The 15,364-nt window shown below is 44.3% G+C and overlaps 1 protein-coding gene across 4 annotated transcripts in view; it reads right to left on the bottom strand.

Annotated features, from left to right (window-relative positions):
* The window catches only part of TANC2 (tetratricopeptide repeat, ankyrin repeat and coiled-coil containing 2), a 196,517-nt gene that overhangs the window by 90,390 nt on the left and 90,763 nt on the right, over positions 1-15,364 (bottom strand). The gene's annotated exons all lie outside the window — the stretch shown is intronic.

The following is a 15,364-nucleotide window of genomic DNA, read 5'->3' as shown; positions in this document are numbered from 1 at the left end:
ACTTCCACAGTCATCTGCTGTCCCCAACACACTCATGGTCATATGAAAATCAAGTCTCTCCAGATACAACCCACCTTCTGCACTCACCCTACGGGCCATGCCACAAAGCAGTCTGCCTGCCAATTCCCCATCAAGTCTACAAAGCAGGCCAAAACCAACAGGGCTAATAATTTTTCCCAATTTTTTTTCCACCACCTGTAGGAAAAGCAGCACAGACAAGCTTCCAGCTAGCAATGCAGACCAGGAAAAGGCCAGGCCTGTATACTGGCATTTCTGTATACGTTTAATTTTGTAACAAAAATCTGTGGAGGTTTCTGACTTGTAGTATCACACAGGTAATTTGGGTTTCAAAAGTCAAATTCCTTCCTGCTCACACCAGCAGCAGGGCTAAAGCCTGAAGGTCAAGTTCTTACCACGTTACACTGAAGTAATACTGTGCTTAGTGCAGTTGTAGGAGAGTAATTAGGATTTGCAATTAGTCTATAGTTAATTATTTATCTGATAATGTACAATCTGGAAAAGAGCCCATCTCCATTTCCCAGCTCTGTCCTGGTTTGGGCTCCTCTGGCTCTCAGCCTGCAGCTACAGTAAAAGGATGCTACTTTAAATAAAATAGTGCTCTTTGATAACTGTAACTGAAACCCACAAATCATGGAATCTGGGATAGGTACAAAACCTCTGGAAATTTAAGCCAGTTGCTTCCAGAAATTCCCATTTAACCTCATAGGGTACAGCTCACAGAAGCTTACAGCAATTTTTGGGTGTTTCATCTGCACTACTGCAAATTAAAAGCCTGGGAGCATCTCCCATGCAACCACAGCTGCGTTCCAAAGCACCACCAGCTCTGGAAGTTGAGCATCTGGAGCTGTCCTTCCACAGTGGCTTCACTGTTATGAAAATGGATGATACAGTAGGTCCACATAAGCTGCCTAAGATATTGAATCCCTATTGTACTGCTTGAACCAATGCTGACGTGAATCCGATAGATTTAAGAGAGACAAATTTAGATGGATGGCCCAATTTGCCGAACTGCTGACCACCCACAGTCAATCTGTGGGCATTTACTGGCTCTAGGAGACCAAGCCAGAACAGAGACATTTACGTAAAATGAAAACTAGAGAAACTTTTATTTCCAAGGCTATTTTTTTCTTTAAAAAGGTAGACTACCTTTTTAAAGGTAGACCTTTTTGGTAAAAGCCATTCCCAGAATATGGCTCCATAGCTTATTGTGCATTCCCCATCCTGTCTTCACAACCATGATATTAATAATATTCAAATGATGCTGACTTACACATCTGGGCAGAAAGGAACAGCTGGATCTACCTCTGCACTGCCCACCTGGGACAATTTAGGAGTGCCCAGGTGAGGCAGCTGTAGGGCACTGGGCACAGCCAGTTTCCTTTGGCTTAGTGCTGGGAACAACTCCCAACTACAATTCACTCCTTGGAGGTTGAGTTTAACCTTGTCCTTAACCCCCTCTTCTTTTAACCTACCCCTAAAACATCTCCAAGAGGCACAAAGCTGGCTTTCACCTGTAAAATACAGAAAACTACAAGCTTACCCCAGGTCACTGTGTAGGTACATTGAAGAGACAAAAGATAATAATTATGTGCTTTGATAACAGTCCTAATGGCAGGGGTTTGGAACCACGACATCTTCAAGGTCCCTTCAGCCCAAACCAGTCTGTGATTGTAATTCACAGAATCATGGAAAGGTTTGGCATGGGAAGGACCTAAAGCCCATCCAGTACCACCCCCTGACATGTGCAGAGACACCTTCCACTATCCCAGGTTGCTCCAAGCCCCATCCAAGGTGTCCTTGAACACTGCCAGGGATGGGGCAACCACAGCTTCTCTGGGCAACCTGTGCCAGGGCCTAACCACCCTCTCAGGGAATAATTTCTTCCTCATATCTGATCTAACTCTGACGTCCTTCATCTTAAGGTTATTCTGACTTGTCTTGTCACTCCATGCTCATTCCCTGCGGGATGCTGCTTGTGGTACAAGGTATCACCAGCTGAACCACAGCAGCGGAGCTGCGAGACCTTCACATTTCATGCAGAATTATCAATTATTTTATTATAACCTGGCTTTCAAAGTAAAGATAACTTTGAACTTAAGCAAAGCTCTATTGTACTGGATTATCCCCTCCTTAAGTCTTAAAAAATAAGTGGAGTCATTTAACTGAATGTCAAAGAACAGACATGACAGCTTTGAGGTGCCGTGAATGGGTATTATGGAAAAAAGCTGTAAGCTGCCTTTCAGGGCTGACAGTAACACCTAATACTCTCTTCCTAAGTTCAGTGAAAGGGCGTAACTGGTTTTTTCTCCCTTCCCATGTGTGTTATCCAGTTGGTGCTGCAACCACATTTTACACTCACTTCAGCACACTCCCGTCTCACCAGGAAATTTGAGCACAGAATTGATAACAGAACTTGCCTGAGATATTTTTAACTGTTCTGACACCACTGCTATAACCAGCTACAGCAGCTCTAACACACACCCCAGTCAACTCCAATAATAGTGGCATATCAATAACCTGTAACACACTGCCCATCTGTGTACATGCAAACCCAAAATCAATCAGTGGATTAAAGAGATCCCAACATGTTGATGGTCTGAAGCTGCTGCACTTACTACATGAGCTCATGTGCTTCTGCATCAACACTCAGTAATACTAAAAGCAGCAACCAAATGCTTAGTGCCAGGAATTTTAAATAAGATTACCTCCCCCCCCAACTCATTGCATGTGCACTAGTATTTTAAAGAGTTCTATGGGCGGTGTAACTTGTCCCTTTATGTTCAGCAGAAAGCTTAAAACTGCACACAAAACTGCAGGAGGAAAAGGGTTCTTGAGAGCTGGTGTGCTGCTGTGCTGGAAGGTGACGGTAGCCATCCACCAAGCCAGGTCTCTGTCAGCTTCCTCTTGGCCACCAAACCACATAACTTAGGTTTTCATGCCAGCTGACAGCTTTACTTGGCTATTCCTGTCATTTATGTCTCATGGAATCACTCAGTAACTATCTCCCAGCACTTCACAGCCAGGTAGATGCTGTATCCCAGCACACAGTCACATCTCCAAGTCAGCTACATTTGCCTGTCCAGGTCTTCCAAGCGCTTTAGAGTAGACAAGTCTTGAATACATCCTAAGTTCCTAGTAAAGTCACTACCCACCAACTTAACCATGGCAGGAAAGGCTGAATTCAGTTCCTAACACAAAACAAGAGAAAAAATTTGTCCATAGGAGAAAACAAAACAAAACAAAAAACAAAACAAAAAAAGAAAAGGAAAAAAAAAAGGCAATTCTTTTGTTGGTATGATAGAAATTGGGATAGTGAAGTGCTTCAGTTTGTTGCCCAGCAAAGCAGAGCCCATCCTGTCCCTCCACTGGTGGACCCCAGCAAGCCTTGGTTGGCTGTCAGCAAGAGAGTTTAATGTCAAGCCCCTCTGCAGTGAAATGGCACCAGAAAGGACACCAGAGCCACCACAGTGTGATCCAGTCTGGCATCCCCAGTAACTGGCCTGGCTCTGAGGGGAAACCCAGGATGGTTTGGGTTGGAAGGGACCTTCAAGGCCATCAGAGCAATTAAGTCACATTTATATTGGATTTTCAACTATTTCATTATCATGAAGATGGACTTCTCCTAAGGGATTGCTGGGCACAGGTACAGGAGTCCACTGGCTGGGGCTGGATTGTGACTCCCTCCCTTTCCTGGCTCTGTGCTGGGAATAGGAAACTCTCACCCTCCTGGCTTTTCCTGCCGTTTGTCCCACTCCCGATCGCTCTGTGCATGTGGCAGCATTACATCCACAGGCTCCGAGTTACTGTTCCCAGCATTTTAATGCTCTGGTAGATAAAAATGCCAGATAACCTGAACACAGTGAGTATTTTATTTTAAAAGGACAGCCTGTTTCACATCTCTTTGAGAGTTTTTAGTTATTTCTGACATACAATCCTGCAGTTACCTGGCTTTTCTGAAGATTAAGGATTAAAAGAAAGAAGCACAGCTATTACTGACTGCCTAAAATTTGATTGTGAATTTCATGTAATGGTTTGAATATTATCTTTCACTTTTTAGAAGATATGTTTCACTTCTGTACAGCTCACTACAAAAGAATCTGAATGTCTTATTTTTGATTTCTTTTGCTTTTGCAGTGAAAAGTAAGGCTAGTTGCTTACATTTTTCTTACAAAAACATAATAAATAATCTCTGTGCTCCTTGGACAAATTACCTCTGCTTCCAACCAGGCTGCAGCTTTGGAGACTAATCTGTCTTGGAACTGTTCATGGATTTTTATTTATGTTATTAGAAATAAGAAATTCACTGCAATGTGTTTGTGCTCTGTAGGCTGTATCTGCGATGAAAGTCCTTGGACCAGTGGCAAACAGCTCGTAAATCTTTTACTTCAGTACCTGAATTGCTGACTTCAGGTTTGGAGCACTTGCCTTCCAATTAACCACAACAAATTCCAAGCGGGGAAAAGTTTTTATATTAAATTATTGGGAAATAATTTTTAGTAAGGTTTAGAAAAGGCATTTTTCGTGTGGGGTCAGTAAATGCAACAGTGTGTGCAAAGGCGATGTCACTGGAAGTGGTTTCATCTCTGGCTAAAGGTGATTATAGACAAGGTGTGTTTGGGCTCTGTTGGGGCTGCCCCACCCCTGGAAGTGTCCCAGGCAAGGCTGCATGTGGCTTGGAGCAACCTGGTCTAGTGGAAGGTATCCCATGGCAGGGGTGGGACTGGATGCGCTTTAAGGTCCCTTCCAACCTAAACCATCCCATGATCTGTGAAAGTAAAAGAAACCAGAATATGTGATTTCCCCACCTCTACCTCCTCCTTGAGGAACACACCATGATTCTTTCCTGATTGCTTGTTCTGCTTCTGGATTAAATTACACTGGAATAGATGCCACAAGAGGACTGGGTGGGCAGGGAGACCGGTAGAAGGTTAATTAGATCAGGGGCCTGGAACACTAGGAGGTCAGTGCTCCAAGGAGAGCATGTGCAGTCTAAGGCAGGGCAGGCTGTGGAAAGCCTGATGAGGCAGACATGGGAGCATGTGGAGAGGAGATCGATCCATCCATCAGCCAGGACAACGGGTGGGAGCCAGTGAGGGCCAGTGGGGCTCCCAGAATATGGGAGGACACAGAGCAGCTCCGCCACAAACCTCCCCAAGAGCCCCTCACCTGTTTGATACTGCAAGAGCAAACTTCAAACATTACACTTAAGTCATTAGTAACAATAATTAAATCCAACATTCAATTATTTAGACACTTCAGGAAGAGTGGAGATACCCAAGGCTCACACAGATACCTTTTTCCCTTTATTTTAAACAAGTTTAGCAGATCCCAGCAGTGAACACCGCCACACTTTCCATCTCCTTCTGCCTCCTTTAAGTTAACGACTTTTTTCTTTGACTGAACTGCAAAAATGCAAATTAGAAAGATTACAACCTGAGCTTGTCAACCAATTTAATACTTCTGATCCTTCCTCCCTTCAAAAAATTCAACCCACTTTAAATACGTCAGCAGATCTCTGCAATTCACCCTGGAATTTACCTGATTTAGGCCATTTAGGAGCAATTTTACAGAGCCTGGCAGCTCTCTCAGATGTCTTACTTACAAATACCCTTTGGATTTCTGAAGGGGTCAACTCTAACACCTCTCTAGGCGCCAAAGGCAGCAGGATGGAGTTAGTAAGTGCTCATAAATGTTCAGAGTATTCCTTGAAAACCAAATTATCATTTTATGGCAGAGTTATCAGGTTTGCTCTTTTCAAGAAACTATTCAAAATGTACAATGTTTTTGTACATCGTCATTTTCACATAGTGTTTCTGTTACCTCCTTTCAATTCCTATATGAGAGCTGCCACATATTTCAGCCACAATTGCTTACAAGCAAATGAAATTCCTTTATGATTTATTTGGCAGTTCTGTGACTGGTTTGATAGCCACCATCATCTAATTCCAGATAAATGATGGAGGGTAGTACCCCTGGGAGACATTAACAATGCATCTGTACTCTAGAGAATATTTTTGGTTTAATGGCTATACTTTTACTTTCAAAACATCTGAAATCTATTTCAGTGGGTGTCTAACAAGAACTGGGTAACAGTTCCCTTAGTGGCACCCATCCCTGAATTTGCCTGAATATGAGACTGATTTGCCTTTACTAAATCAAAATTTCTTAAATTAACAATAGGAAAAAAAAGAGAATAGTTATGTGCAAAGAGCGTGCACCTATGGAAGGCCAGAAATAAATGATACCATTTAGGACTTTGATCTTCAATTACATAACTGCAGAGTTTTATCTAACAACTTCCCTCCCTCCATGTGACCTGAATCTGTCCCATTATTATGTACATCTGCTTTAAATTATTCTGGATACACTTGAGCTGTATTTGGAAAACGTCCTTGACCATTTCTGCATATCCCCCTAATCTCAGAATTAATGGAAGATTTTTTCATTACTCTTGTTTACATCAAAAAGAGATTTTAAAAAATTTAACCACTGAGGGATGAAGGCTGCTCCACATCCATCACTATAAACGTCAATTTTTGTACTGCTGCACCTCCAATCCTGGGGTCAGTTTTGGGCCCCTCCCTATGAGAAAGACATTGAGGGGCTGGAGCATGTCCAGGGAAGGGAACAGAGCTGGGGAAGGATCTGGAGCCACAGGAGCAGCTGAGGGAGCTGGAAAGGGGCTCAGCCTGGGGAAAAGGAGGCTCAGGGGGGACCTTGTGGCTCTGCACAAGTCCCTGACAGGAGGGGGCAGCTGGGGGGGGGGGGGGGTGGGGTTTGGGCTCTGCTCCCAGGGAACGGGGACAGGATAAGAGGACATGGCCTCAAGTTGTGCCAGGAAAGGTTTAGATTGGAAATTAGGGAAAATTTCTTCATGGCAAAGGTTGTCCAGCAACTGCCCAGGGCAGTGATAGAGTTCCCATCCCTGGAAGTGTTCAAAAAACTTATGGATATGGCAGTTGGGGACACAGTTAGTGGTGAACATGGTGGTGGTGCTGGGGGAATGGTTGGACTTAATAACCTTAAGGGTCTTTTCCAACCTGAACAATTCTATGAATCAAGTTTTAGTAGTTCTGTGGCAGCAACAGAAAACAGTCTGACTAAATTCAATCCCACCACAGATGAGTGGCAAAGTAAATATATTCTCCCCAGATATTGACATCAGGGCCCTCTCGTCAGCCAAAACCCCACACTGAACTGTGGAAATGTTAAAGACACCTCCAATTTGACCTGTGCTCCTACAGCTCCTCTCAGCGCCTCTCATTCCGTCCAATAATTTCTGTAAGAAACTGCAAGAATTTTCACCATTAATCCCACTACATCGCCTCTTGCACCCCTTCCACAGACATTTCCTCTAAGAAGAAATTAAAACAGAAGTAGTTCTCCTCAGCACAACACATAAACACTGCTCCCTCTCCATCGCCTTTCCTGATGATGTCCTTTAATATTCCTTCAAGTGGACGGTCAGAAAGACAGTTATTTTTAATCCCAAACCCTTCTGAGCCAGAGCAGGCAATAAATGTAACTTCACTGCTATCATAAGACCTGGTTCAATGCGTTTAACATTCTGGAGTTAAAACCCTCTGTGCATGCGCATTGGGCATGAATTTTCCTGGAACTGAGCTCTCCATTAAGGACCAAAGGAAAAAGAATGGGGGAAATGAGAGAGCACTCGTTACTGAACATATATATAAAAAAAAGGCCAGTTATCATAAATATGAGCCTGGGCATGTGGAATATCTCCTGGAAGCAGGATTACACTTCGATCCTTGAAAATGATCCTGAGCTCTTTAACACATCAAGGACACCAGCACGGAAGCAGTAAGTTCCCTACTGATGGAAAGCAGAGATTAAATTATTTCTTCCTTTACAGTTTTGGCACTTTAGCTCAAAATTATTCCCTGACCATGAATATGGGGCTGTGTTTCGGCTCTGGACATCCAACCCCTTATCCAACACTGAACAATCAGAGGTCTTGGCTTATAAATAAAGTTGTTTGTATTTATTTTTAGGTCTTTGAACTGACTTTTTATTCCAGACAAGTTTGAGGGTGGTGTATTACACTCTTATCGATGCAGAAGACTTTTTTAATATCAAAAAAAGAAGAAGAAACACTCCCTTAAATACCATTTGTTTGCTAAAGTCTGTTTTTATTTTGCAATATTAGGCATGTGTCTTGGTTTGAAAGACAGGTGTCTGCAAAGGAAGGCGGGAACCTCCCTTGGAATAGAAAATGTGACCCCCTTCCCTCTGAATTATTATAACTCCAAAACTATGGGGCTTTCAGGCAAAGAGATGGGAAAAGGAGTAACAGTTGTTTACTGCTCTGTATAACACGGCAAACAAACAACAGCGAGCAGAAGCGGACACCGGGCCGCTCCCGTTCCGCCCGCGGCCGCCAGCGGCGCTGCTGGCTCCCAGCCGGGCAGGGCGCCTGCGGGGATTTTCCCGCGGCTGCAGGGGGCGCTGTGGCGCGAGCTCGGCCGCCTCCCGCGCGCGGTAATGGCGGGCGGGCTGGATAGTGAAATGGGCCGCAGCAGCAACCTCGGAGCGGCGGCTGGGACGGCAGAGGCAGGCACACCCCTGGCGCCGCAAACAAAATGTAACAAAAGACTCCGCAGCTTTAGCAGGACCCGCGGAGGTCGGGTGGACACAGGGTGCTGGGTTAGAGTGTAGCGAAAAAGCCCAAGGCAGAGGCAGAAAGCAGGGGGGGCGGCAGCGGCAGCCGAAGCTTCTCCGTAGCAGGCTGCCTCACGCAGCCGGGGAGACACGCCCTCTGAGCCACCGGAATACATGGTGAGGGTCCTTTCCAGTCAGATCGGATGTCAGTAAGGTCCCAGTTCAACTGAGACTTCCTCTAATGAGCAAAGGCTCACCCACAGCAGGAGAAGCAGTGGGAGGACAAAAGCCCGGTAGTGGAAGCGAATCCTCCGGGCAGCGACCGCAGAGCGGCTGTCCCTCCTCTGATGGCGAGAGAGAGAGGGGGAGAGAGAGAGAGACAGGAGCTGAGCCCAGCCCCTCCCCCCCAGGCCAAATTCTCGAAGTATCTCTGCCCTTCCTCAGGTAAGAGGGCAGCCAGCTGCACCCTTCCCCCTCCTCCTACTCCCAGACACATCTTTTGTTCTCTTAAGTATCAGTAGTTACTGTCTCTTAGCAACAAATGGGACAAAATTCCATGAGAGAAAGAAAAAAACAAAAAAAAAGTCCTAACCTTCAAAAGCATGTTGCATCACAACCACCCAAAAATCTCTTTAATTTCAGCAACTCTCCTTCAAAACCTCTCACATTTCTTCCTCTTATTTTTCACATCATTTATTTCTATCAAGCGATAGAACTCCGACAAGAATTTTGCAAAAGCTGCTCCCTTGTGGTAAGGCCAACTCTGGCGAACTAACAGGGGCACAAATAAAGTTGCAGGAGACTTTCAGAAATATATACATACATGCATAACAATATTTCCATCCTCATCTCGGGGAGAAGAGTCTGTAGAAGAGGATTTTAACATCTTTCCTTCTTCCAAGGCAGCTTTGCCAGGTCAAAACACAGCAAGCATTATAATGAGCCAAACTTTTAGCAAGGCAAATGACACTTTACTGTCACCTTTGACCACTGTTAAGTGGGAGGTCATGGGTTCGTAGCTGAGCAGGAGACAAGACAGGACAAAGGCCTTGTCCTTACCTGATCTGATCTATTAGCACATGCCCAGGATAAATTTATTAAAAGCAAATCTGACTAAATTATGGTCTTTGCATTTACAACACTGACAACAATCTTGCAAACCTACCACCATTACATACCTGAATGAGATTTCAAAAGTTCTGTTTGGATGTAGTAACTAGTACAGAGATGGAACAATCTACTGTTGCCAGCTTTTAGAATAACAAGCCAGGCTGGACAGGGCTTAGAGCAACCCGGTCTAGTGGAAGGTTCCCTGCCCTTGGCAGGGGGTGGAGTGGTCCCTTCCAGCCCAACCCGGTCTGTTATTCTCTGATTCTTTTGGGGGCTATTTTCTAACAGAACCAACCATTGTGTATCTTCAATGACTGGAGAGGCAAGATTCTACTGTCCATGTGGATGAGATCCATTTAGAATTTCTTTTCTCTAAAGCATAAACTATATTAATGAAAATCTTACCTCACTCAAATAATATCACCCGCACTGTCCTCACAGTGCCCTGAAGTTACACAGAGTAGGAGCTGTAATTTCATCCATAAAATTTAGGTGGAGAAACACCACTGCAGTTACTGAAGGGGGCAGACAGAGGTGACAGCCATGCAGGTAACTGCACACATCACCACAGCTCCTCTGGCCAGGCAAGACGGATGCCAAGAATAGATGGGAATAGAGCAGGGGGCCCAGGAATGCTACCCCAGGCAGACTCTACCAGCAGCCAGGAGTGGAGAGCAGCAGCAGGGACCTGCTCTAAGTGCTGACCACATGTGGTGTGACAAGGCTTCCCCACAGGGATGGGACTCCTCATGGGAACATATGGAAGAGCCAGTGGGGACTTGACTTTGAGAAAACAAAAACAGCAAGCACAGGAGTCAGGGAGGAAGGCTGCTACAGTCTCAGTCCAAACACAAGGATTTTGGAGCCTGCAGTAAGGTCCAGGGCACTGGAGGAATTAGAAGCCAGGCTGGTACAACCAGCGCTTCCAAGCAAAGCTGTACTTTCAAGCTGGCAGCTGGCCAAAATGGTCATGTTTGGACTTAAGGTAATTATTTTCAAGCAATTTGGAGTCAAATAATTAGTGACATAAAACATCAAAAAATTCTGCTTAATGAAGCAGAAAATCTACTGTGGTACAGGAGGTTATGAGCAAATTTATCTCCTTTCTTCAGGGTCCAAGTGCAGCTGTGCTGCCCTGAAGAACAGAGCAAATGGGACAGAGGGAGTGCTGACGAATGAACCCAATTCCACCAGGGGAACAACAGTCATGCTGGATAAGAATAAAGAAGTTCTTGTTCTGCAGTCCTGGGGAGGGTGAAGAAGTCACAGCAACTGGTAAGAGAGCACAAGTCATGGTGTGGCTTTCAGAGCACTGCATATTTTCACTTATGGGCAGCTCTCCATAGCATCACTGAAGTTCAAGGACTTCTATCCATAGGCACTGGGACATGGGAACCAGGCTTATAAAAGAATGGAGCAGTTTCCTACAAATGCAACCATCCCTCCTTCTATTGTTACAGCTAACAATAATGGTAAAATGAATACTGAGGGGGTTGCCTCCATAAAGAGTTTAAACAAAGTAACAGCATCCCAAAACACTGTAGGAAAAAAAAGAAGTAGAATAATTGACCATTTCGTCTAGATTCTAAAATATTTGTGAATAAATATCTGAGACAGAAGGAAAAAGGAAGGACTGATTAGTCACTCTAGTCACTGATCAGCACAACCATGACCAAGACCTCCAGCAACCATCATCTCCTTCCTTTCTGCCTCATTTAGCATCCCTGTATTTCTACTTAGGGGAGGCATAAACACAAGGCAAAAGCTAACTTCAAATTAAACCCCATCTGAAGAACTCCTAAAGAACTCAACAGGGAACTAAGAAGGAAGATGAAGTTTGTGTAAAGACATCAAGGGCATCACAAGCAGGAGCCCAAAGACAACTGGGATGGTGCTATCACTGACAGGTCAGGTTGTCATAGTGCTGGGACCCACCATGTGCTAACACGCAGTTAATCCAGCCTGACAGATGCTGAGTAGGAACAGAACTATCATAGGGTGAACAATTATGGATTTATTTGGTTTATTGAGGGAGCTGCAGCATGGATCTAGGGAAGCATCACTCATTGACTGCACTGCTAAAATGCCTCAGCACTTTGAAATAACTGACTTTCTTTCCCCTCTCCTCCAGCTACATTTTTATGACAAAAATTTCCTCTCCTTTAGAGCAGAGCATGGGCACTTGCTGGGACTGTGCCTGACAGCACACACACTTCCTAACAGGTTGCCCAGAGAAGCTGTGGCTGCCTCCAAGCAGATGTTCCCTGGCAGTGTTCAAGGCCAGGCTGAATGGAGCTTGGAGCAACCTGTTCTAGTAGAAGGTGTCCCTGCCCATGTCAGGGGGTGGGACTGGATGATCTTTAAGGTGCCTTCCAACCCAAACCATTCAGGGATTCAAGAACATCAGTGTGGGCTGCTCTTTTCAAAAAATAATACGCCAGAAGAGGAAACTCCTCTGCCAGTCACTCAGTCAATGAGAAATCTGTCCCACCTGCTCAGATGTGGAAGGAAAGGTTTTACACTGATCCTCACAGGCCCATCAATGACAGTTTCAAAACCATCAGGGTTGGTTTGCTTATGTACATATTTACTCTCTGGCAGAAAACTATAAATATTCAAAAAGCCAAAGTATTAGCACAAAAATTACTGTTACTGTTTCCCAACAGGACAGTTGAAAGCAAGCACTGCTGCTTGATGAGGCAAAACAACTCCTCAAATTCCCTGGGATCCATCCGGATGGGCAGCCAGAGGTGCTATGCTGCAGGAACTGCTGCTGCTGAAGTATCTGAAGCAACACACATCTCAGGAGCCATCTAGGTTACATCTCTGAAAGCAGTCACAACACTTTAAAGTTGGGCAGTTCATCACAAAAATAGAATTTGGATCATTTACAGCCTTTCCCCCTCTTTTTCCCTTTTTTTTTCTCCTTCCAGGTAGATGAACCCAAACCCTAGGTTGTAAGGGTTGATTATTAACAGATTGCATCAGGAAGCTTCAAGAAAAGCATATTGTCTTCAATTATTTAACAGTTAAAACATATGGGAATAATCTACGGGATTCATATTATTTTCACTTCTTATCTTGAACAACCCTGCTTTGGTAAGAAGATTTAATAAACCCTAAACTCTGGACCCAGCCACTATTCTCCAAGCTGCAACTTTCAGTTCAAACAAACTCCATGACACTTAATGACAAGTGGTCTGTGGCCAATCCCAAACAGATTCACACCTGGAACTCTAGCAATGCCTTTCAGTATTTGTCCCTTCAATCCAGAACTTCAGACCAGACTGAGGCTTGTTTCGTAACACAGGAGTTTATTCTGAAACTGCTTCCATCTCTTGATGTGGCAGAAGGAACCAGTAGCATCCTCCCAGGAGCAGTGTGAGAAAAGTCAATCACTTCCATAGCAACCAATGTGCCAAATTATGGCTCTTCTGCAATTAGGGCTGACCACAATGATTTCCCATTCCCTTCAGGTCAGTGGGCTTGACAGTGCTGGGATAACCACAAGATTCAACAGTAAAACCATTTGTCAGATCACGGTTGGTTTGATTATTCCCTCTCCTTCCCCCCAGTTCGTCACTGTTTAGTACAACAGAGGTTGGAGCAGGATCCTGCTGGCTAAATTTGTTTGGGGTTTTGTAGGATTTTTTGGCTCAGCACCTATATTTTCACCATGAAAAATCAGAAAGCAGTGCTGGTTCCTGCATTCCCTCTTAAACGGCTTTTTCTAACACCTAGGAAGTGTTTTGTTGTGTTTAGGAGAAACATGTGGATAGTGTAAAGTGAAAAACACACATTTTACATGATAAAAAGAGAGAAGCAGCAGCAAGCAGATGTCAAGCTCAACGATTCTTTAAGCGAAGGAAGAGAAAAAGGAGTAATAAGATGAACACAAGCGCTGCTGCCATGGTAAATCACTCCCCTCCCTGTCTGTGGCAGCAGCACCACAGTGATTCCTAACTCAGTCAGGGATGGAAACAGACGCCTGCCAGCCTAATGTGCAACAAGCAAAACAGACACTCAAGATTTGTTTCCCAAAATTTCTGAAGAAGGAGTTAATCAAATTAAAAGATAATGTTGTAACAGACTTAGCCTTTGGAACAGAACGACAAGGTAATAAATTACATAAAATGCAACTCTGAGCATTAATCTGAGGCAAAAGTCCATTACCTGAAAGCACCATCCATCTCTGATCGTTTCCAACAGGTTTTCTGAGCACTTAGAAGTCAAAACATGTTTTAGCTACCATAAAAAAAAGCAGCTCAAGGAAAGATGCCCTCCTGACCACAACTAAGAACCAAGAAGCCAGGACACCATTCACCACACAAGCAGTGCCTCTCGGCAGGAGTGAGGCGTGATGAAGCGGGGGGAAACCCCTACAAATTAAACTGAGTCACCAGAATCACTGAGGAAAAGGTTTGACAGTTGAACAACAAAGGTTTGAAGATCAATTCCTGCTATTCTATGTTATCTCCCTTGAAGAGCAATGAAGGATGTGAGGCTGTGATCCCCAGCCTCTCTGCCTTCAGAAGGTTGACAAGAGGGAAAACACAAATGCCTCTTGTTGAACAGTGTCTGCAGGATTGGAGCAGAGATGAGGAGGGAGAAGGGATCAGAAACCTTCCAGACCCTCTTTATAAAGTCTCTGCTAAGTCACAGAGTCACAGAATGGTCTGGGTTGGAGGAGACTTTATAACCCATCCACCTTCCACTAGACCAGATCGCTCCAAGCCCCATCCAACCTGGCTCTGAACATTTCCAGGGATTGGAAACCTGTGCCAGGGCCTCACCACCCACACAACAAGAGACAAGCAATAACTCCTTCTCCGGCAGGGACTCTTCAAGTCAAGAAGTGCTGGATTGAAATCTGAATAACCTCTGCAACCACTAAAACACCTACAGAAACATAATTTGACTTGATGATCACTGTGGGTCCCTTTCAACTCATCTTATTCTGTGATTCTGTGACAATTCTGGTAGAAAGGGGTTTTTCAAAGTCATGTAAAAGCTTTTCTGTCATCATCTTAGTTGTAACAACTATAAAATGTGGGGCAATTTCTGATTTCACGTAAGAACATTTAATTAATTTTTAAGTATCTACACTCTTCCCTATACAATGAATGTAAAAAAAAAGGGAAATCATACCAAGCTCCAAAGTTTACTATGTGCTTGGTATTAGAACTTCCCTCAGTATTGTGATCTTTCTCGTTCCTCTGAGTTGGAACGTCGGGAGCACGTCATCCCCCCCTCCAAAGATGTCACAAGCAAGTCTTCTCCCCAGCAGCATGAGGGGCCGAGTGGTGGCACTGCAGTTGCTCAGGAAACCACCTCCCTGGAATGTGCTGAAATTTGCCTGAAGCCTTAAAATAAACATTTTGATATTGAGCAAAATTTCACCTCTTGGCATCTCAAACTGAAATAGTCATTCCTATATGTGCAGAGTAACTAATGTTCTCTTTTCTTTGCTATTTAGTGTTTTAAACTGCTTTCAAGTGTATAATTAATTACATTTTTTGTCAGGGATCACATTACAAACCACTCCACCTCCCCTCCACTGCCAGGCAGATCATCAGCCTAAATTTTTCTTTCTTTCAACTCACACCATTATTCT

This window comes from Aphelocoma coerulescens, chromosome 27 (assembly GCF_041296385.1).
Source record: "Aphelocoma coerulescens isolate FSJ_1873_10779 chromosome 27, UR_Acoe_1.0, whole genome shotgun sequence".
Classification (NCBI taxonomy): Eukaryota; Metazoa; Chordata; class Aves; order Passeriformes; family Corvidae; genus Aphelocoma; species Aphelocoma coerulescens.
This window is presented reverse-complemented; position numbering and strand designations above follow the sequence as displayed.